Source organism: Protopterus annectens, chromosome 9.part0 (assembly GCF_019279795.1).
Source record: "Protopterus annectens isolate FY-2018-M chromosome 9.part0, PAN1.0, whole genome shotgun sequence".
NCBI classification, from domain to species: Eukaryota; Metazoa; Chordata; order Ceratodontiformes; family Protopteridae; genus Protopterus; species Protopterus annectens.
The window spans coordinates 991,896,381-991,916,710 of NC_056743.1; the positions used below are offsets into that span (position 1 = coordinate 991,896,381).

General features: G+C 43.2%; 1 protein-coding gene across 4 annotated transcripts in view; it reads right to left on the reverse strand.

The window, feature by feature from the left end:
• The window catches only part of SUOX (sulfite oxidase), a 308,330-nt gene extending 301,824 nt beyond the window's left edge, over positions 1-6,506 (reverse strand). For 2 of the 4 annotated variants that reach the window (XM_044083755.1, XM_044083753.1), the window contains exon 1: positions 6,368-6,503. The gene's annotated coding sequence lies outside the window, so the exon portion shown is untranslated. Of the gene's footprint in view, positions 1-6,367 lie in introns of all 4 variants that reach the window. The other 2 variants (XM_044083752.1, XM_044083756.1) reach the window with 2 other exon arrangements.
• Between the last annotated feature and the right edge of the window lie 13,824 nt (positions 6,507-20,330).

Sequence of the window (20,330 nt, forward strand, 5' to 3'; positions counted from 1 at the left end):
TCTACCAGATTTTAAAACCTATTACTCTATCATTAATACCAACAGAAAAGAATAAACTGGTCTCCTCCTTGGGTGACAATATACTATAGATATAGTAAAGCACTAGGTATCAATCCTAAAGCACTCCCACTCCTGAGTCAAAAAGAAATACAAACAACATTCTAGATCACTTAAAACACTATATCAACATAACACAGTTTAAAAACTGTTTCAGTCTTTGAACCTTGGACAAGCTATAACAATACTACAACCTCTCCATAAAAAACCCAAACCTGAAAATAAATAAAATGCTAGACTTAGAATGCTTTCAGCCTCTAAAAGACAAAACAATCCAAGATATCTTCACATATCTTAATTGCACTATACAGGAAATTAGGACTAACTTAAATCTTTCCAAATCTTACATAATAATACTAAGACAAATCACATAATAATACTAAGACAAATCAAAGAATTGTGTTCCAGTTACCTCCAAAACACTACTATATCCAATAGTGACATAGAAACTTGCAATTTGCTTTGGAAAAAATATTCTTTCAACAAGGAAAACTATTACTAATTCATATAAAATGATAAGTAAGATTAAATTCCAGAAGGAGCTTCTCTTTTCCAACTACTGGATAAAACTAAAACCCTCCATAGATGACCAACAAATAACACAAGCTATTAGCTTAACACTGAAGATCATACCACTTAAAAAATTAGCTTACACGCAGCTAATGATCAATAATAACGTTTACTTCACACCTGCAATCCTCCACAAATTCAATACATCAAGGTCACCACTATGCCCACACTGCAAGGACCAAACAGCCGACCTATTGCATGTATTTTGGAGTTGCAAATGTGTGTACAAATTATGGAATTCTCTCAAAGTACAGTTACAAAAGATGGGCTACCAAACTTAAACATTAATATGGAAATTTGCCTTATTACACATTCTTCCAAATAACATTCCCAAAAAACAAGCAGATACACTGTTAATCATTTTTCTACTAATGAAATTATATATAGCTCTCAAATGGCTAGATCCGTTGAATATATCTTGGGAGGATTTTAAACAAATAGCCATAAAACATCTCTTAGCTCACAAAATAGTAATGGATAAAAGAAACCAAAACATGAAGTCCAGAGAAATCTGGGAACAAAGCTTTATTATACCATGACCCCCCATTAATATTCCAAAACGTGCATGCTGATTGGCCAGCGTGCACGTTGTAAATAGACTTATACTAATAGAAAAAGGTCCGGTCGCCCGGACTTTTTCCATTAGTATAAGTCTCTTTTAAAACACTGTCTCGCTATGTTAAAAGAGTTTAACATAGCAACACAGGTTTAAAAAAAGCAACAGAGATCTCAGTTGCTTTTTTTAAAGCTGTCTCGCTATGTTAAACTCCTTTAACATAGCGACACAGTGTGTAAAAAGCAACGGAGATCTTGCTTTCTCCGTTGCTTTTTTTTTTAACCTGTCTCGCTATGTTAAATGGGTTTAACATAGCGAGACAGCTTTAAAATAAGCAATGGACATCTCCGTTGCTTATTTTAAAGCTGTCTCGCTATGTTAAACCCATTTAACACAGCGAGACAGGTTTAAAAAAAAAAGCAACGAAAGAAAGCAAGATCTCTGTTGCTTTTTACTGTTTCGCTATGTTAAATGGGTTTAACAAAACGAGATAGCTTTAAAATAAGCAACGGACATCTCCATTGCTTATTTTAAAGCTGTCTCGCTATGTTAAACCCATTTAACATAGCGAAACAGTAAAAGGCAACGGAGATCTTGCTTTCTCCGTTGCTTTTGGCCACAGCTCTGATGTACTGCGTAGGCATGCGCAGTACATCAGAACTGCCGCGGATACCAGACAGCTGCGGAAGGGCAGCAAAGAGGCATTATACAATGCCATTATTTAAGAAAAGTAATTATTTCTTTTCTTAAATAATGTCATAGTATAATAGCAATAACCCTCTTCTGGGTGTGGGTAATGTGGGATTTACCCACGGTTGTCTTTGTTTGGTTCCTCGGGCTTCGCCCTCGGGACCAAACCACCCCAACCGTGGGTAAATCCCGCATTACCCACACCCAGGCGTGGGTTATTGCTATAATATAATATTAGCATAGTCAGCCACATAGCAACTTAAGAATACACCTTAATGGAACCTAGAAATTCATACAGGATTTGACAGACCAATCATAGTTTGGGTATTAAGATCGTATGTGTTTTGTACAACAACTGAGCTAATGGTGAAAGCATCTGTGTAAATGTTGTAAATAATTGTGTTGTATGACCTACACCTTATGGTATTAACACTAATGTACAACATACTCCTATGGTCATGTTGTAAAGATCAAAATTGTGTGTGCATCATATATAATTGTAAAAGAAAAATTATTGGAAAAAAAAAACATTAACAGGATGCATGATTCTGCCCAATGCAAGCTCAATGGCCACAAATAAAAAGTATCTTACCCTTTGTCCTACCCTACAAAATGACCCAAGACTTCAAATAATAAGCAGGTTTTTTCTTAAGTAAAAAAAAGTGTTCACAGCAAAGGGAAACAAAGAAACTTTGCAAGAAACAGAATGGTGGAATAAAAGGAGATATATTTCAATAAGGAATGCAAAAAGAAAGAGGGGTTTGATTAGGTCTTCAGCAATATCTGAATATGAAAAATGACCCAAATCGGAGCTCACAACATGAACAGGAAACCTGTGTACTTGAAACTCACCAAAAACACTTTAAATCTGTGCTATGCAAAGACACAAGAGAATATTTATACTGGGAACAGCATGGGTTAACTGTACTGCTTATATGCATATCTCTCAACTGTCCAGATTTTTACCTCATATTTTTGGTCTATTCCTCATAAAATTTGTGATTTTCTGGCAAATCACCGGAATGATTTGAGGATTAAGTCACTAAATAATGACATATATTTGTGTTTCAGACTTAACATCCATCAAAAAATGTATGTTAACACAAACTCTGTTACTCTAGAAACGTTCCAAGTTTATAAGAGCAATATTTAAAATCTGTCCCTATCTTTGGGGGCTTTCTTCACCCATTTTTGTCAGGCTTTATCCAGATTTCTTGCATTAAGAGTTTGAGAGGTATGCTTACATGAACAGAATATAGACAAACAGGAAACAACACACACCAAATTAATTATTTTTATTTCTATATGTTAACCGGGTAGTGTCCGGCTGGGCAAGTAGACCGTTTTCAGCTGAGACCCGGGGAGATAAGCTCCATAACAATAGTACAAAAAAGATTACAAAAGTTTTTAAAAGATTTACAAACAATATGCAAAAAGTTTGACAGTTGCCAACAATCACAATTTACAAAAAGGGAATGTAAAACATTATCAGAATGACATGAACACTTACAAAGCTTACATGACCATTTCACTAAACTGATTATACAGTGGAACACTAATTAAACTCCCACTGTACACGGTTTATTTTTGCCACACAAGCATATTACATTTGAATACTCACTAACACAGGAAGCTATATTTCCATTCACTTAACACTATGCAAGTCTTAATCAAATGACAATCCAGGGGTTAGACACACTCTATTAACAACAAATATTTTATCTGAATATGTTTACCTAGATAAAGCAGACAAAAGGACCAAGGATGGCAAAGGGCTACAAATGTCTCCCAGGCTACAAGTTGGTCATTACTTTTCCCCGCTTCTAAACTGAACTTACTAGAGTAACCAAGGAGATTTCTTCTGTGTATAAAAATTCAGGCAATTCCTTTACTGTTGTGAGATTAATGGGAGATCCCAAGTCTGGGGGAAGGCAAAACTGCCCAGCAGGAATAAAGCATTTCTGACTTAACAATTCCAAGTCATCATTTTAATAATACGTGGCTATAAATGCATGCTCTCTTCCCCACAACGCTTCAAAGTTAAGTAAATTATGTCAGACTTGTCAGCCTTCCCATTCCCAGTCTTTACTATGCTCTGTTAACCCTGCTTTATTTGTCCTGCTTTCAGTCTGTCTGTTAAGTAGTTATACAATTTTAATTAGACAATTCTCCATATGCATGCTTTTTGATATCCTGTGCCCTCTATTCATGCATCCTAGATACTTCTCCAAGGTCACAGTGGATTTAGCTATAGCACAAACTATGCAAGTACTGGAAGTGTATCAAGAATTATTACTGTAAACGTACATGCTAATATGAATTATAACAAAAACTACCTTGTCTGATCAAAAAGCCACTACATGACTCCTGTCATTTCCAGAACTTGTAGCAAGCCTCAACATTTACTGCATATTGTTTCTCTGGTTTCTAGCTTTGACCTTTTGTGTTTGCAGAAAGTTACTTTACTATTTTACCTCATAATGATACCCGTTCCAAAAATGTGTCGCAAAATGCACAATATTTCCTCTACTCCTATCTACAGCTTAAATGTTTTGTCTCTCATTATTCTTTAATAGGAACTACTTAACTATCACATATTACAAGAAAAATGGTGCATTTGTCATCCATGGTACTAGAAATATTGCATTTGTCATCCATGGTAGTTTGATATTCTTCACAAATTGGTAATTTTATTTTACTAGTGGGGAAAAAAAAAGGACCCACATCATGTTTTGCTGTTAGGTCCTTAAATTTTTTTAGCAGAGCCCCATGTGACAGCCATCTCTTCAATGTAATTAAAATAACATCCTGTTCTACCAGTCACAAAAGTGCACACATGTTGCAATGTCAGCATTTCGAAACTCACCTCCTGGTACATGCATCCTATTTCAAAAAGAAAGCAATGTCCTCTGTTCTAAGCAATAAGTGCTTATAAAAGAAGTATGCCACAAGTTAAAAGATTAAAGTCCAAAACCTGAACTATTATTTTGGTCAGCTAAAAGGGTTGCTACCCTGTTGAAGGCACAAAGTGAGAAGCTTCTTGCTGAAACCAAGGATTCGGCAGGATAAACAACACCGTCACCAATGCAAAATTCTTATTTTAATTTTATTAACTAAACAAGATTTGTAAACTTCTACTTCCTTCTGTTGTTTTATACTTTACTAAAGTGCTTCACCTACATTTGCAGGAATGTAATACATTGTTTTCTCCAAAGAAGACATGTGCCTTTTTTATTTATTTATTTATTTTTTTTTTTGCAAGACATGCCCAAATCAAGATTGCATACAAAATCTGGACATAAGGTAACCCTATCACTAAAAGGAATTGCAGGTTATTTTTATCACTGAGCTAAAGCAAGCATAAAAATGCATATTACTCAGAAACACAAATATTGTATGTAGATATATATGTATATGTATACATACATACATATGTGTGAGCACGCACAAGGGCCTTAGACACATTTCCAGTCTTCAGAAAACAGTGTCCCCCTTCCTCCTCCCACCCACTTAATTTCTCCAGATGCTTAGGGGTTGAACATCGTGACATGAAATAATGCTATTACTAAATCAATGTATCCTTACGCTTCATGAAATCGATACTGTTTCACACTGATCTGATGTTTGGCCACGAGTGCTCTTGTTAATCACAGCTGATGATTTGTGACAGTTTAACCATCACATCATACTATGTATATCTCATGACTAAACATATACAATACAGAGTTATGTAAGAAAAAAAAAGTGTGCAACCCCTTCAAAAAAGTAATTACATGTGTTTACTGCCCATACCTCAGAGCAAGAAATCGGGACAAAGCCATAAGGAACAAAGGTAAGGTACATTTTTTTTAAATATTGCTGCTACCAACTTAGAATGTTGACAGAATAACAGGTTTTGCATTAGTATGACTTTGTGATGGGTATGAGGTCTGAAAATCAGATAAGTCATTATTTTCAGACTTCAATGATTTGCTAAAGATTTCCTAGAAAACCACTATTTGTGAAAAACGAACCAAAATATGATGTAAAAAAATGGGCATTCTGCGAAAACGTACAGTGAGAGGTATGCCCCCCCCCCGCTCAAAAAAAGTCACAACAAGGCGTTAACAGCAACTTAAACATTCACCTCTGCAACAGTTAAAAAAGTGACAGTTTAAGAAACTCAAAATAAAAACTGTCCCCCAAAATATTTTACACAATCAGCAACTGCAAAGGTACAGCCCCTCCCGTTTTTTTTTTAAACACGTCAGAAAATACACACCCCTTCAAGTTTCAGTTATGTCCCGAAGGTCAATTACTATCAGAACTGTGGACAATAACTTCAAAACGCCAACTAGTAATACAATTCCCAAGTAACTGGTCAGACCTAGCCTACAAACTACATGTCTAGCAAGAAAAAAACGACTGCAGACTGATCCCGGTTCTGCTGGAAATAAAAGCTGGCCACCTATCCACACCTTAGCAAATACGATTTTCTTTTAAAATGTGTCTTACTGAAACCCACATGTTCCTACAGCCGTCCGTTTCTCCACAAACATGGCAGCAGTAAGACACAAAGCCAGTGAACAAATTGCACAAAACCTTGATGTGGCGCGGCGCCGAGCCGGCCGTCGAGTCAGCAACGTCCACGTGACTAGCTGGGTACTTGCCAAAAGGAAAAAAAAAAAAAGATTGTGTTACGGCAGGCAGCATACCGCCCAACGTCTTAGATCAAGAAAACCGGACAAAGCCACTAGTAAAAGTGGGACAAAGGACCAAAAATAGGGACACTTTTTAAATATTGCGCTTACAAACTTAGAAAGTTGACAAAATAACAGGGTTTGTATTAGCATGAATTTCTGAAGGGTATGAAGTCCGAAACTCAAATGTCTGCCATTATTTTCGGACTTCAATTTGTAATGCATTGCTACTAATTTGCCAGAAAACCACGATTTTTTTAAAAATAGACCAAAGACATGAGCAAATATCTGGACATTCTGCAAAATGCTGGACATTGAGAGGTATGCTATAGCTCTCAACCTAGCAGGGACGAATTTCAACAGAATCGGGGACAAATCCAGAAGTAATCGGCTGCAGTTGAAATATTATTAACTTGAAACACTTGCAGAATAAGTAAATGTGAATTTGTGTACATTTTCTAAAGTAAAAGAAGTCAATAACGCAAACTATTGTAATTATTTATAATGTGTAATTCACCGCCTTTGCTTTAATCCAAAAGTAACCAGTTTTAGGAAGGATAATCGGGGACGGTTAAGTTTGCAACAGTACCCCCTGGTAGTTTCATGCAGACATGGGCGTGGTTAGGTTGACATACCTAGTGGCTCTGATGTAGCATGTCAATGATGCTTGATTGACATGCTATGCAGATTTGCCTGTGACATCGTGATTATTCCTTGTGTAATGGTTGTTACTCTTTCTCTTCATCAATGTAGCGCGATTTCGGAATTGGTATATCTAAGTGGTGGGGGTGCAAAAGCGAGGGAAAAACAGTAATGTTTGCAGTTTCGATGTTTTAAATAGGCCCCAGATTTATGATTACTGTAGTTAACTTTAGAAGTTATAGCGTTATCATATGCATTATTCTCACCATAAAAGAGGGAAAAAAGAAGATGTAATGTGGTCCTATCTCGCCTACATTCTTAACTGACGGGTTCGGAGCCCCGGCCGCTATTTACTAGCTCAAAGTCTCTGATTGGCTGGGCTAGCCCTAGTATCCCAAGATGCACCACACCCAAACCCCAGATCTCGTTTGCCGCTCGTAGTGTATAGTGTACAGACGTGGTCTTGAGCTTAGCTGTGGCAAAGTACCTTATTTAAACTGTTTTTTTAGCTTATTCTTAACTTTCTGTCAAAAGCTGTTCTTACAGCTACGTTGTGTATCCTGTGTTTTGCGACTTAGTTGAGTTCATTTTTAGTTTTTGTGGATTCCTTGTGTTTGGCGGGCTAGGCCCGTTTAAGTTAGAGGGCCTTAGCCCTCTCCTGTGTCTGTTAAGTCTGTTGGGACTTTTAAGTTAGAGTCCCTTCCTCCTGCCTTCCTTATCTTGTGTGTGGTGTATTGTGAATTACCATGTCAGGCAAAGATCAGAAGGAGCATAAGCCTTCTGGTTTCAAAAAGTGCGCCAAATGTTCTTATGAGATGTCTTTAACAGATGGCATGGTGTGTGTATTGTTTGGGCGCTATTCATTTGCAAGAATCTTGTAGTGTCTGCCACTCTTTTAGTTCTAGAGTCTTGCAAGAGAGGAAAAATAAATTGATTCACAGGGGCCTTGTCAAACCTGCCTTTGAAGAACCTCTGGAGTCTTCTTCCCCTAGTGGGAAATCTAAATCTAAACCAAAAAAAGAGATTTCCAGCTCCGTCTAGTTCCTCGGAGCCATCGGAGAAGATATTGAAGACAGCTCCACCTTCCTCGACTCCATTGGCCTTGGAGCCTAATGAAGGAATTCCTGTCTCTGAATTGGCCTCCTCGGCTCCATTGTTATCGGTGCCACAGGAGGTTTCAGTGATACTGGAGCCAGCTTCGGCTTCGATTATCTTGGAGCTCATTCGGAGCCCTTCTGCTAGTCTAAACCTGGATCCTCTGAATAAGATATCTTGACCACCTTCTGTGTCCTCCAAATCCTCCAGGTTGTCGGATTCGGATGTGGATAGGGTGGTGCAGAGGCTCCTTCAGGCACCGGTGTTAGCTAGGTTATTTTCCGCTCCAGCCCAGTCGGCTACGGAGCCTTCCCTCTTGTCGGTTCCGATTATTCCTCCTCTGAGCACGTCTGTGTCGTCGGAGCCGAGGTGTTCTGCATCAAGTGAGGTCCTGGGGTCGGCGCCGATACCCCCGTTAGGCCTCTCGGCTCCGACCTCGGCGCCAACCTTTTCGATTCTATCTTCTGATTTCGGCACTCGGATTTCCTTGGTCGGACCTGAGGGGGGTACATCGGGGCTTCATCCCTTGGCTCTAAGTCTCCCTCTTGGTGCCTCGGCTAAGGGAACCCCGACTCCGATTGTAGTTTCAGAGACAGATCGGTCCTCGGATTCCGGTGGACCCGCATTCGAGGCCATGAGGAGCGCACTGGCCAGGTCTTCAGTAACTTCACTCGAATCAGCCACTACTTCCTTTGACACTGGGGCTGGAGCCTCTGACGCCAGCGGGGCCCAAAGGCCTGAGAATACTTCCATGCGTGGCTCCCAGCTTTCTGAGGGCCCTTCAGATTCGTCACCTGAGGAACCTCCCAGAAAGAAGTCGTGCAAGAGGAAGCACGTTGACTCCCCTAATGAGTCCATCACTTCTGATACTGACCTCAATGACGCAGAGGGGTCCCCCAAGTCATCCTCCGATGATGTCTCATTCTCCGGTATTCTGGAGATTTTAAGGCAGAGAGGCGACTGGCCTTCCAAATCCCCATCTGAAGACGAGTCGGTCCTCCTCAAAGCCTACGGAGCCCGACCTTCCACCTCCTGGGTGACTCCGCCCTTTGAATTGTTAGACCTTATTTGTCAAAGGGTTTGGGAACACCCTGACTCCGTGGAACTGGTGCCCAGCCGCCCAAACAAGTTTCTGTCTGCACCCCCGGAGAAAGAGTTCCTAGCTAAAGGAGTTCCTGTAGATGCCATGGTGGTGGCGTCTGCCACTCAGCAAGAAGTTGCAGAAGCTTCTGCTTCCGTTCATCCTCCTAACAAGGAGTCCAAGAGTATGGATCAGTATGGGAAGCGTACCCTGTCTTCAGCGACCTTTACTTTGCAGTCGTTGAACTATCTTTGCCACTTTACTAGGCTCCAAAGAGATCTCCTTAATGGATTTGGGAGATACCCTGTCGGGTAACTTGCCTGAGGCGGTGAATCAGACTGTTAATGCCCAGTTGTCTACCCTTTCCTCTATTGTCAATTCGTCCATGAGGCTCATATCCTATGCAGCCGAAGGGGCAGGTAGGGCAGCTAGCTCAGGCGTAGCCCTCAGGAGGCAAGCCTGGATGCGCCTGTGTCACTTCACGGAAGCCTTCAAGTCTTCCTTCACGGACGCCCCCTTCGATGGGTCCTCCCTCTTTGGACCCAAAGTGAAAGACACTCTCACCAGATGTGAGCAGGAGGGTAAGACTTTGTCTGCTGTGGGGGCCCGTTTCTTACCTCCCTCTAGGCCTTATCCCAAGGCATGGAGGGGAGGCAAGATGTGATTCAGGAGGTCTCAGAAGTCTTTCCCCGTCGATCATGGTGACCCACCCCTCCAGGGGCAGAGGAGGGGGGAATTACTCTGGAAGGCACTGCCCTAGAGGCGGAGGAGGCCCCCGCAACTCAGAAGACCGTGAATCGTTTCATGGATCCTCCTACCAACGTCCCTGAGGGACTGCCCGACTGTGCTACTCCCGGAGCCAGTCGGGGGCCATTTTTTGAGGCACCCTCAAGCCTGGGAAAGTATCACTCAGGATCAATGGGTGCTCCGAATAATTACCGGAGGTTACACCTTTCCCTTTATTACACCCCCTCCCCTATACAGAAAAATCCCAGACGTTCCACCCAGTCAGAGGGATCAAGCAGCGCTAGAGCTTTCAAAGCTGCTGGAAAAAGGAGTCATCCAACCAGTCCCCTCAGACCAGATCGGATCAGGAACTTACTCAAGATTATTTTTGGTGCCAGAAAGGACAGGGGACCTGAGGCCCATTCTGGACCTCAGCCGTTTAAACCGATTTGTACTGAAGTCCAAGTTCCGAATGGTCACTCTTCAGTCCATTCTCCCCTTATTGGAAAAAGGAGTATGGATGTGCTCCATCGATCTCAAGGATGCCTATTACCATGTCAAGATAAACAAGCCATCCAGGAGTCACCTACGCTTCCGGCTGGGAGCCAGTCACTACCAGTTTCGTGCTCTGCCCTTTAGTCTCACCACAGCCCTCAGGGTGTTTACCAAATGCTTAGCAGTGGTGACAGCTCACTTGAGATGTCAAGGATTCCAGATTTTTTCTTATCTGGATGACTGGCTTCTCACCGCCCCCCTCCAGGCATCTACTCGTTCTGGCCACGAAGGCTACCATCACATTGGGCCAATACCTAGGGATTACCTTCAATTGGGAAAAATCTGTGTTGCATTTATCGGCGCAGAGCTAGACTCTGTCCAAATGAGAGCCTTTCTCCCAACAGAAAGAATCAAAGTGCTACAAGCCCCACATGCCCCTGATGCCACAATATGAAGACAAGATGATCAATTTCAACAATTGGCTTAAGTACTGGTGTCATTCAAAGGAGATCCAATGCCTGTCACCTTGGGATGATATGCTCGACAAGCCACGATGCTTCACTAGGGACGGCTTGCACCTGTCACTCCTGGGCTTTCGGATATTGGCAAAGGCTCTTGCTACCCCCATAGTGCCTTTTTTAGGCAAGGCTCAAAAGACAAACCCACTTCCATAGGTATCACAAGGGATAAGAAACTAAGAGTAATGCTACTCAACGCCAGAAGTCTAAACCTCAAGATGCACACACTCGAAACTCTCCTTAGCATGGAGAACATCGATATCTGTGCAGTAACAGAAACCTGGTTCAGGGCTCCCGAGAGCACCCCAGCACTACCAGGTTATACTTCATACCATGCTTTTCGCCCCAAAACTTGGACCGAACCACAAAAGGAGGGAGTATCGATATTCATCAAAGATACCCACACCTCCAGGTTGGTGGCAAAGCACGAAGCATCAGAGACTATCCATGTGCAACTAACAGTGGGTAAAACTGCCTTCCAGTTTATAGCCTGCTACAGATCACCCTCCCAAACCCAGGAACCCCACTCGGCCTTCCTGAGAACACTGGAAAATATGAAGGTCTCTCCAAACACCATTATATTGGGCGACTTCAACTACCCAAACATAGACTGGGAGCATTACTCTAGCTCCAACACCCTAGCTCAAAGGTTCCTAGAATTTATAAACTCAAATGCTATGGAACAACTTGTTACCACTCCCACAAGAGGGGAAAACATACTGGACCTGATCATCACCAACATGGGGATTCTATGCTCCAGACCTGAAGTGTATCCCTCACTGGTAAGATCAGACCATAAACTAATCTCACTGGATATTCACATCCCGACCCCACTCCCTGCCCAGAAAACCACAGTGAAAAACTTCTCTAAAGCAAATTTCACACTCCTCAAAACTGAAGTGGAATCCTTCAAAGCCCCCGGGCCTGTGGAAAATACGGCCCAGACCGCAGAATCCTTTATAAACGCATTCTATGAACACCTTCAGGAATGCATGGATCATGCGATCCCAAATAAAACCAAGACCCAATCCTCCAAAGGCAGGCGTCCTGTCTGGTGGACCCCAGCCATAAACAAACTATACAATAGAAGGAGGAAGCTACTAAATGATAGAGCAAAATCCCAAAAAGGGAAGGCATCACTGATCAGTATTAGCAAAAAACTACTGCCACACATAAAATTGTCTAAGGCCAGCTTCGAGAGAAAAATTGCACAGGACACTAAGGATAATCACAAGGCTTTCTTTAGTTATGTTAGGAACCTGGGTGGTAATTCCCAGATATGCTCAGAATTAGTCCAAAATGACAAAAAATACACCGAACCCACAGACATTGCCAACATCCTAGCTGACAGGTTCAGCACAAACTCCCTCCCACCCACCAAAAGGGCAAATATCTATCCCAGCAGAGTGCTGCCCCACTGACATCTCAGATGCTCAGGTAAGAGCCGCCCTCTCCAAAGCAAAAAACACAGCATCAATGGGACCAGATGGTGTCCCGGCTGCGTCCTACATGAACTCCAAGAAGAGCTAAACCCAAACATAAAACTACTGTTCAATCTCAGCCTTACTACAGGATATGTGCCCAAAGAGTGGCGTACAGCAACAGTGGTCCCTCTCCATAAAGGTGGTGCCTCAACGGATCCTGGAAACTATCGCCCCATAAGCCTGACTAGCTTGGTCTGCAAAGCTATGGAAAGGATCATCATGGACCTCATAAATAAAGATATTGGGGACCTACAAACACTGGATCCTACCCAGTTCAGCTTTGTTAAGGGCAGATCCTGCCTCTTAAACCTGGTTGATTTCTTTGAAACAGTCACCAAGGCCATTGACGAGGGGAAGGTGGTCCACACAGCCTACCTGGACCTCGCAAAAGCCTTCGATACAATACCCCACTCGGGCATTATAGATAAGCTCACCAGCTTAAATATAAACCCCTATGTCACTAGATGGATTGCAAACTGGCTCAAGGACAGAAACCACATGGTTAGAATTGCTGGAGCCATGTCAGACTCCAAACCAGTTACAAGTGGTGTCCCACAAGGTTCGGTCCTGGGACCTCCCTTGTTCGGTATATATTTCTCGGAGGTACAGGCCAACACGGAAGGACTGTGGCTGACCAAGTTTGCAGATGACTGCAAACTGGGCGCCATAATCGACTCTCCATTCGACACAAGCATCCTCCAAAAGGGCCTCATAGAAACAGACAATTGGTGCCAGAGCCATGGCCTCAAGCTAAATGCCAAAAATTGTATAGTCATCCCCTTTGGCAAAAACAAAGTGCCCACAAATTACCACATAGGTGGTAATCCATTAAGTACAGAAGAAGTAATTAGGGACCTGGGGACCCAAGTTGATAGCAATCTCTCATTTGACAACCACGTGGCCAAAGTGGTTAGAAAAACATTTTATATAGCCCACCTAATCATGAAGGATTCACATCTAGATCAGGGGACGTCATCGTGCCTCTTTTCTCATCCCTCATCAGGCCCATAATTGAGCACAATGCCCCTTTTGGGATGTACCTTACCAGACACCTGCAGCAACTGGAAATACCCCAAAAGTACCTCACCAAGAGGATCAAAGGGCTCAAACAGATGCCATATGCTGCCTGGTTAAAGAAACTCCAGCTCTACTCAGTGGCATACCGCCTGTTCAGAGGTGATCTGTGCCTGACGTATAAAGCCATGTCCAACCCGGAATTAATGGACATGCTGCACCTCAGAAAATCCAAATCCCATCGAGCTACGCGCTCGAGAGACTTGAACCTCAGCACTGAAATAAATAGGACATGCTGGAGGGACAGATTCATAACCCAGAGGCTCCCTTCACTCTGGAATAAAATCCCAGTCCAGGTTAGGCAGAGTCCCTCATTGACTCTCTTCAAGAGGAATCTTGATGAGTGGATGGGAGATCGTAGGTTTACCCCGGGTATCACTTCTGTGTCACTGTTAGACAGAGGCACAGTCTACTAACCTCGAAAAAGGGCATAGCAAAATAAATTTAAAATGGGTGGTGAAAGCCAAACACATTCTGGCTAGGCTTATAAATGCCCTAGGGCAGATAGCCTAGTATGAACCTATGAACCTATGAACCTATAAGCTCAAGTGTTAGCCTTACTACCCCTCAAGAAAGTCCAAGTCAGACTTGCTCTTCAATTGCTAAGGTCCATGGCGGCTACCATCATGCTAGTACCGCTAGCCAGGCTACATATGTGGATCCTCCAGTGGCTGGTCTCGGTCCAGTGGTCCTTTCAGGAGTTTCCTCTGTCTTATCCCATTCTCATCATGGAACAATGCCGGCAAGATCTACGTTGGTGACTTCAGTCATCCAGTCTAGACATAGGGAGACCCCTGACCCCCCTGTCTCCTACCGCCACGGTGACCATGGACGCGTACCAGGTAGGTTGGGGTGGCCATTATCTGGGCAGAACGGTCCAAGGCACATGGCAAGATCATGAGGTACATTTGCACATCAATGTCCTGGAAATGAGAGCAGTGCTTCTAGTGTTGCAAGCACTTCAGAGCTCTCTTCCCAAGGGGACGATTGCTATTCTCTCCAACAGCATGTCAGTCGTGTGGTACCTAAACAAGCAGGGTGGAACCAGGTCCTATCCCCTTTGCAGAGAGGCCATGAGAGTGTGGAACTGGGTGGTGTCTTCCCAACACTTTCTAGTGGCAACACACATTTTGGGAAAGTCCAGTGTGATAGCAGACAGGCTAAGCAGAACTATTCTAATGCCTCACGAGTGGTCCTTGAACAACCAAGTTGCAACTCAGATCTTCTCCAGGTGGGGTCAACCTTGCTGCGATCTGTTTGCCAGCCCCCTCAATGCCAAGTGCAGCAGGTACTTCACTCTAATCCCCCCCCTGGGGGAGTCACCCAGGGATGCTCTGATCCACCATTGGCCCCCAGGTCTGCTCTATGCCTTCCCTCCGTTCCCTCTACTATCAAGAGTGATTCAGAAGGCAACTTCCTTGGGAAGCAAGATGATTCTTATCGCACCACACTGGCCTCGTCAAGTTTGGTTCCCCTTTCTTCAGAAGTATACAGTGGATGGCCCTTGGACACTGGAGCCATTACCAGACCTATTGACTCATCAGTCGGGTCAGTTCCATCCATCCCTACAAACCCTCAGGTTGACAGCTTGGTTGCTCCACTTCCATCCTTAGTTAGACTACATTCCTTTTCACCTGAGGTGTTGCATATTCTGTCATCCTCCCACAAGTCGTCTACCAGAAAGCTATACTCTAGCAAATGGAAAAGATTTGCTATCTGGGCTGAAGCACACAATCTAGATCCCTTCACAGCCCCCTTGTCGGCTGTGTTAGATTTTTTGGCTAAGCTCTTCAAACAGGGTTCTGCTACCTCCACTATTAAGGTACAGCTGGCGGCCATTTCTAACTTTCACGTCTCAGATGAGTTTTCCCTTATGGGCCATAAACTTTGTAAAGCCTTCCTGAAAGGAGCCTGGTTACTCCGTCCTCCATTGTCAAAACCAGTTTTACCATGGGATTTAAGCTTGGTGCTTCAAACCTTAACTTCTACCCCCTTTGAACTGGCTGACACTTGTGAATTAAAATATTTGTCTTGGAAGACAGCCTTTCTGGTCGCCATTACTTCAGCCAAGAAGGTATCAAAGCTTCAGGCCCTTTCCATAAAGCCCCCTTATTTGGTCTTCCATAAGGATAGGGTTTCCTTGAGTTCAACCCCTCCTTCCTTCCTAATGTATCTTCTACCTTTTGTCTTCACCAATCCATTGAGTTACCAGTTTTCTTTCCAAACTTTTCAAATGAAGCGGAATTCAAATTCCACCAGTTGGATGTTCATAGACAACTAAGGTTTTATTTGCACAGGACACAACCCCACAGGAAATCGGATCAATTGTTTGTGTCATTTTCAGAGAACAAGAATGGTAGCCCTGTGACTAAAGGTACTATTGCTAAATGGATTAAGGACTGTATCTCCTTTATTTACGCATCAGCAGGCAGAGTTTTACCTTTCCCAGTTAAGGCTCATTCTACCGGGGCTATGGCTGCATTAGTAGCTTACCATGCTAGGCTCTCCTTGGATGACATCTGTGCTGCGGCCACCTGGTCCTCTCCGCACACCTTTGTTTCTCATTACAAGCTTGATGTGGTGTCTAGAGACCGGGCTTCCTTTGGTTCCACGGTGCTCAGGAGTATTGTCAGTGAGCCTCCCAGAATGTAGGTGCTAGGGATGCTGTCTCGTCAGTTAAGAATGTTGGCGAGATAGGACCACATTACATCAATTAGTTATGTACTCACCATAACGTCAGATGTATGTGGTCCATCTCGCCTACATTCTTACGTACCCGCCCACCGTCCCCGACCTGTTGGACTTGGAGGAGGTTATGTTCTTAGACCCTTCTGAGGATGTCATTTTTTCTCTTCTCCTGCTTGTGTTATTTCTATGAGGTTGTGTATGTCACTCTGTCATATTGTTGGCAAACAAGATCTGGGGGTTTGGGCGTGGTGCATCTTGGGATACTAGGGCTAGCCCAGCCAATCAGAGACTTTGAGCTAGTAAATAGCAGCCGAGTCGGAGCCTATTCTCGGCTCTGAACCCATCAGTTAAAAATGTAGGCGAGATGCACCACATACATCTGACATTATGGCGAGTACATAACTAATTGTTATGTACCTACCATAAAATTCCATGTGAGTTGTCCATCTCGTCTTCATTCTTTACTAATGGGGTTCAGAACCGATCCTCGGTTCTGACTTGGCATTTACTAAAGCTCGAGGTCTTCAGCTAGCTCATGGCTCCCTCCCTATCCCATGATGTTGTGGGGCATTCCTCAGATCTTGTTTGCTGATACAAAAAAAATACTAGAATGTAATCACATACACCTGTATTGAGAAAAAAAAACAGGACTTATTGCAAGCTGATAAGCTAAGAGAAAAGGGTCAAAGACCATGAATTGCCAAATTGTGACCCCTCGATCCTCCAGGAGACAAGGAAGGGGATTAGGAGGGTGGGATGTAAGAATGAAGGTGAGATGGGCAACTCACATGGAACGTTATGGTAGGCACATAACTTCTTTATGTAAATTGTCCTATTTCACCTTCATTCTTTACTGATGGGACAGCATCTCTAGCACCATCTTTTCTTGGGTGGCTCACGGGAGTATATTCTTCAGCACAGTGGCCCCAAAGGCAGCCCTGTCCCTAGAGGCCAAATCTACTTTGTAATGAGTGATAAAGGTATGAGGTCTCCCCCAGGTAGCTGCTGTACAGATGGTATCTATTGGTAGTTTAGTACTAAATGCTGAAGAGGTGGAAACATCTCTGGTAGAGTGAGCTTTTACCTTGTCTGGTAGCTGTTTATTCACTAAGTTATACATGAAGGAAATGCAGTCTGATAGCCACTTTGATAGAATAGTTTTTGCTACAGGTAACCTTTTTTACAATCTGAAAAGGGTCTTTTCCTAAATTCTTTTGTCCTGTGTAGATAGAAATGCAACTGTCTGTGCACATCAAGTTGGAGAAGCATATATTCTGCCTCGTTGCAATACTTGGGAAAGAAAACTGGCAAAGCTGTTAACTGATTCAAATTAGAAGCTGAACATACTTTTGGTAGAAAAATTGGGTTTGTTCTGAGTGACACCCTGTCATTGGGGAACAACAAATATGGTGGTTTTGTAGATAAGGCTTGTAATTTCAAAACTCTCCTAGCCAATGTAATTGCGACCAGGAAAATGGTCTTCCATGTTAAGAGCTTTATATGACATGAAGCTAACGGCTCAAAGAAAGGAAGGATTAATCTTGACAGTACCAGATTTAGGTCCCATGGTGGAAGCGGGGGTCTGATAGGCAGTCTTAAAAGATTAGTGCCTCTCAGAAAGGCCTTAGATAACCTATGGGACATAATATTTGGCCCTTCATTTCCGCAATGAAAATTTGAGATTGCTGCTAGTTGTACCCAAATAGTAGCTTCAGCTGCTCCTTCATTAAACAGTTACGTTAAGAACTCTAGGATGGCAGATATAGCTGCTGAGTAAAGATCAATATGATTCTGTAGAGCTTAGATTGAAAATCTCTTCCATTTGCTGAGGTATAATCTTCTGGTAGATGTCTTGTGAGAAGAAATCAGGATGTGTTGTGTTGCAGATGAAATATTTTGTAGCCTGGCTATGTTTGGAATTGGAGAAGCCAAGCTGTCAGTTTGAGGGTGTGAAGGGATGGATGAAGAGTTCCCAATGAATGTATCAGGAGATCTGGAACTGGGTCCAGAATCCAAGGTTCTTCCTGAAGATGAGGCTGTAGGAAGGGGAACCAAATCTGTCAAGGCCAGTAAGGGGCTATCAGAGTTAAGATCCTTCCCAAAGCACTGGCTTTCTGAAGAACGTTGGGTATCAATGGAAAAGGAAGGAAGGCACAGAGGAGACCCAGGTGTCAGTCATGTACAAGTGCATCCCCTGGGGGTTCCCCCAGTGGGGGGATTAGGCAAAGACATTGCTGCATTTTGTGTTCATTGACGTGGCAAGGAGATCGAAGCAAGGTGGCCCCATTTTTAGAAAATCATTTCCACTACTTCTTGTTTGAGGGACCACTTATAAGGCAGTAGAATTGCTCTGCTGAGTTTGTCTGCTATCACGTTGGATCTCCCCAGGATGTGCATTGCTATCAGAAAGCATTGGGAGGACATTGCTCACTGTCATAATCTCAGGGCTTCTCAACAAAGGGGGTAGGATGTGGTTCCTCCTTGTTTGTTTATATACCAAACTACTGACATGTTGTCTGTCTGTACTGCAATAGTTCCCAGTGGAAGAGAGTGTTGAAATGCCTGCAACACCAGAAGTACCACTCTCATCTCTAGGACATTGATATGCAAATAGGCCTCGTAATCCTGCCACTTGCCTTGGGCTGTCATTCCCTGCTAATGTCCCCCCACCCTATCTGGGAGGCATCTGTGGTCATTGTGGCTAGGGGGGACGGAAGAATAAAAGGACGACCTAAGGCCACTTGATCTGACTGTAGTCACCAATGTAGGTCTCTCTTGCAAGATTCTGTTAGTATTATCTGATGCGACATTGGAAGTTGCTGCATGGACCATTGGGTGAATAGGAGCCACTGTAAGATTCTCATATGCGTTTGGGCTAGGGGGATCATAGTGATTGCTGCCACCATAGTACTTAATACCTTGAGAATGGTCCTCGCCTGGACTTTTGTTTTTGAGAGGAGGTCTTGAACCTGTGCTTGTAGGGTTTGTATCCTGTCTGGTTGAAGTTTTACCGTCATTGAAACTGTGTCCAGCTCTGTGCCTATAAAGATGATATGTTGAGATGGCAATAAGGCAGATTTTTCATAGTTTATTGAAATTCCCAACTGAGTACAGGCATTTAAAGTGGTGACTCTTGCTTGTGAAAGTAGATGCTTGGTGGTGGCAGTTAGGAGCGTGCTGTCTAGATATGGAAACACCCGGAATCCTGAATGCCTCAGGTGAGCCATAACCACTGCCATGCATTTGGTGAACACTCTGAGGGCTGTAGTGAGCCCAAAGGGCAGGGCTCGGAATAGGTAATGACTGGCTCCCAGCCAAAAGCACAGGTAACTCCTGGATGGCCTGTCCATTTTTATATGGCAGTACGCATCCTGGAGGTCTATGGAGCACATCCAATTGTCTTTTCTCAAAAAGGGAATATCGACTGAAATGTGACCATCCGGAACTTTGTCTTTTTTACAGATTTGTTTAACCTGCTGAGATCCGTATGGGTCTCCAGTCCCCTGTCTTTTTTAGTACTAAAAAGAAACTTGAGTAAGTTCCGGATCCTATCTGGTCTGCAGGGACCGGTTGGATGACACCTTTTTTCCAGCAACTTTTGAATTTCTATGGTTGCTTGGTTCCTGTGACTGGGTGGAATGTCCGAAATCCTTTTCATTAGTGGAGGAGGAAAGGAAAAGAGTATAGAGTAACCTCTGGATATGATCCTTTGTACCCACTTGTCTTTTGTTATTCTTAGCAAGGTTGGACACTAAGGAGGGAGAAAAGGACCTGTACCGATTGGCTAGACAGAGGGACCGAGCTAGTAAAGATATGCAGCAGGTAAGGGTGATAAAGGATAATGAGGGAAACATACTCACAAGTGAGGAGAGTGTGTTGAGCAGATGGAAAGAGTACTTTGAGAGGCTGATGAATGAAGAGAATGAGAGGGAGAGAAGGTTGGATGATGTGTGGATAGTGAATCATGAAGTGCAG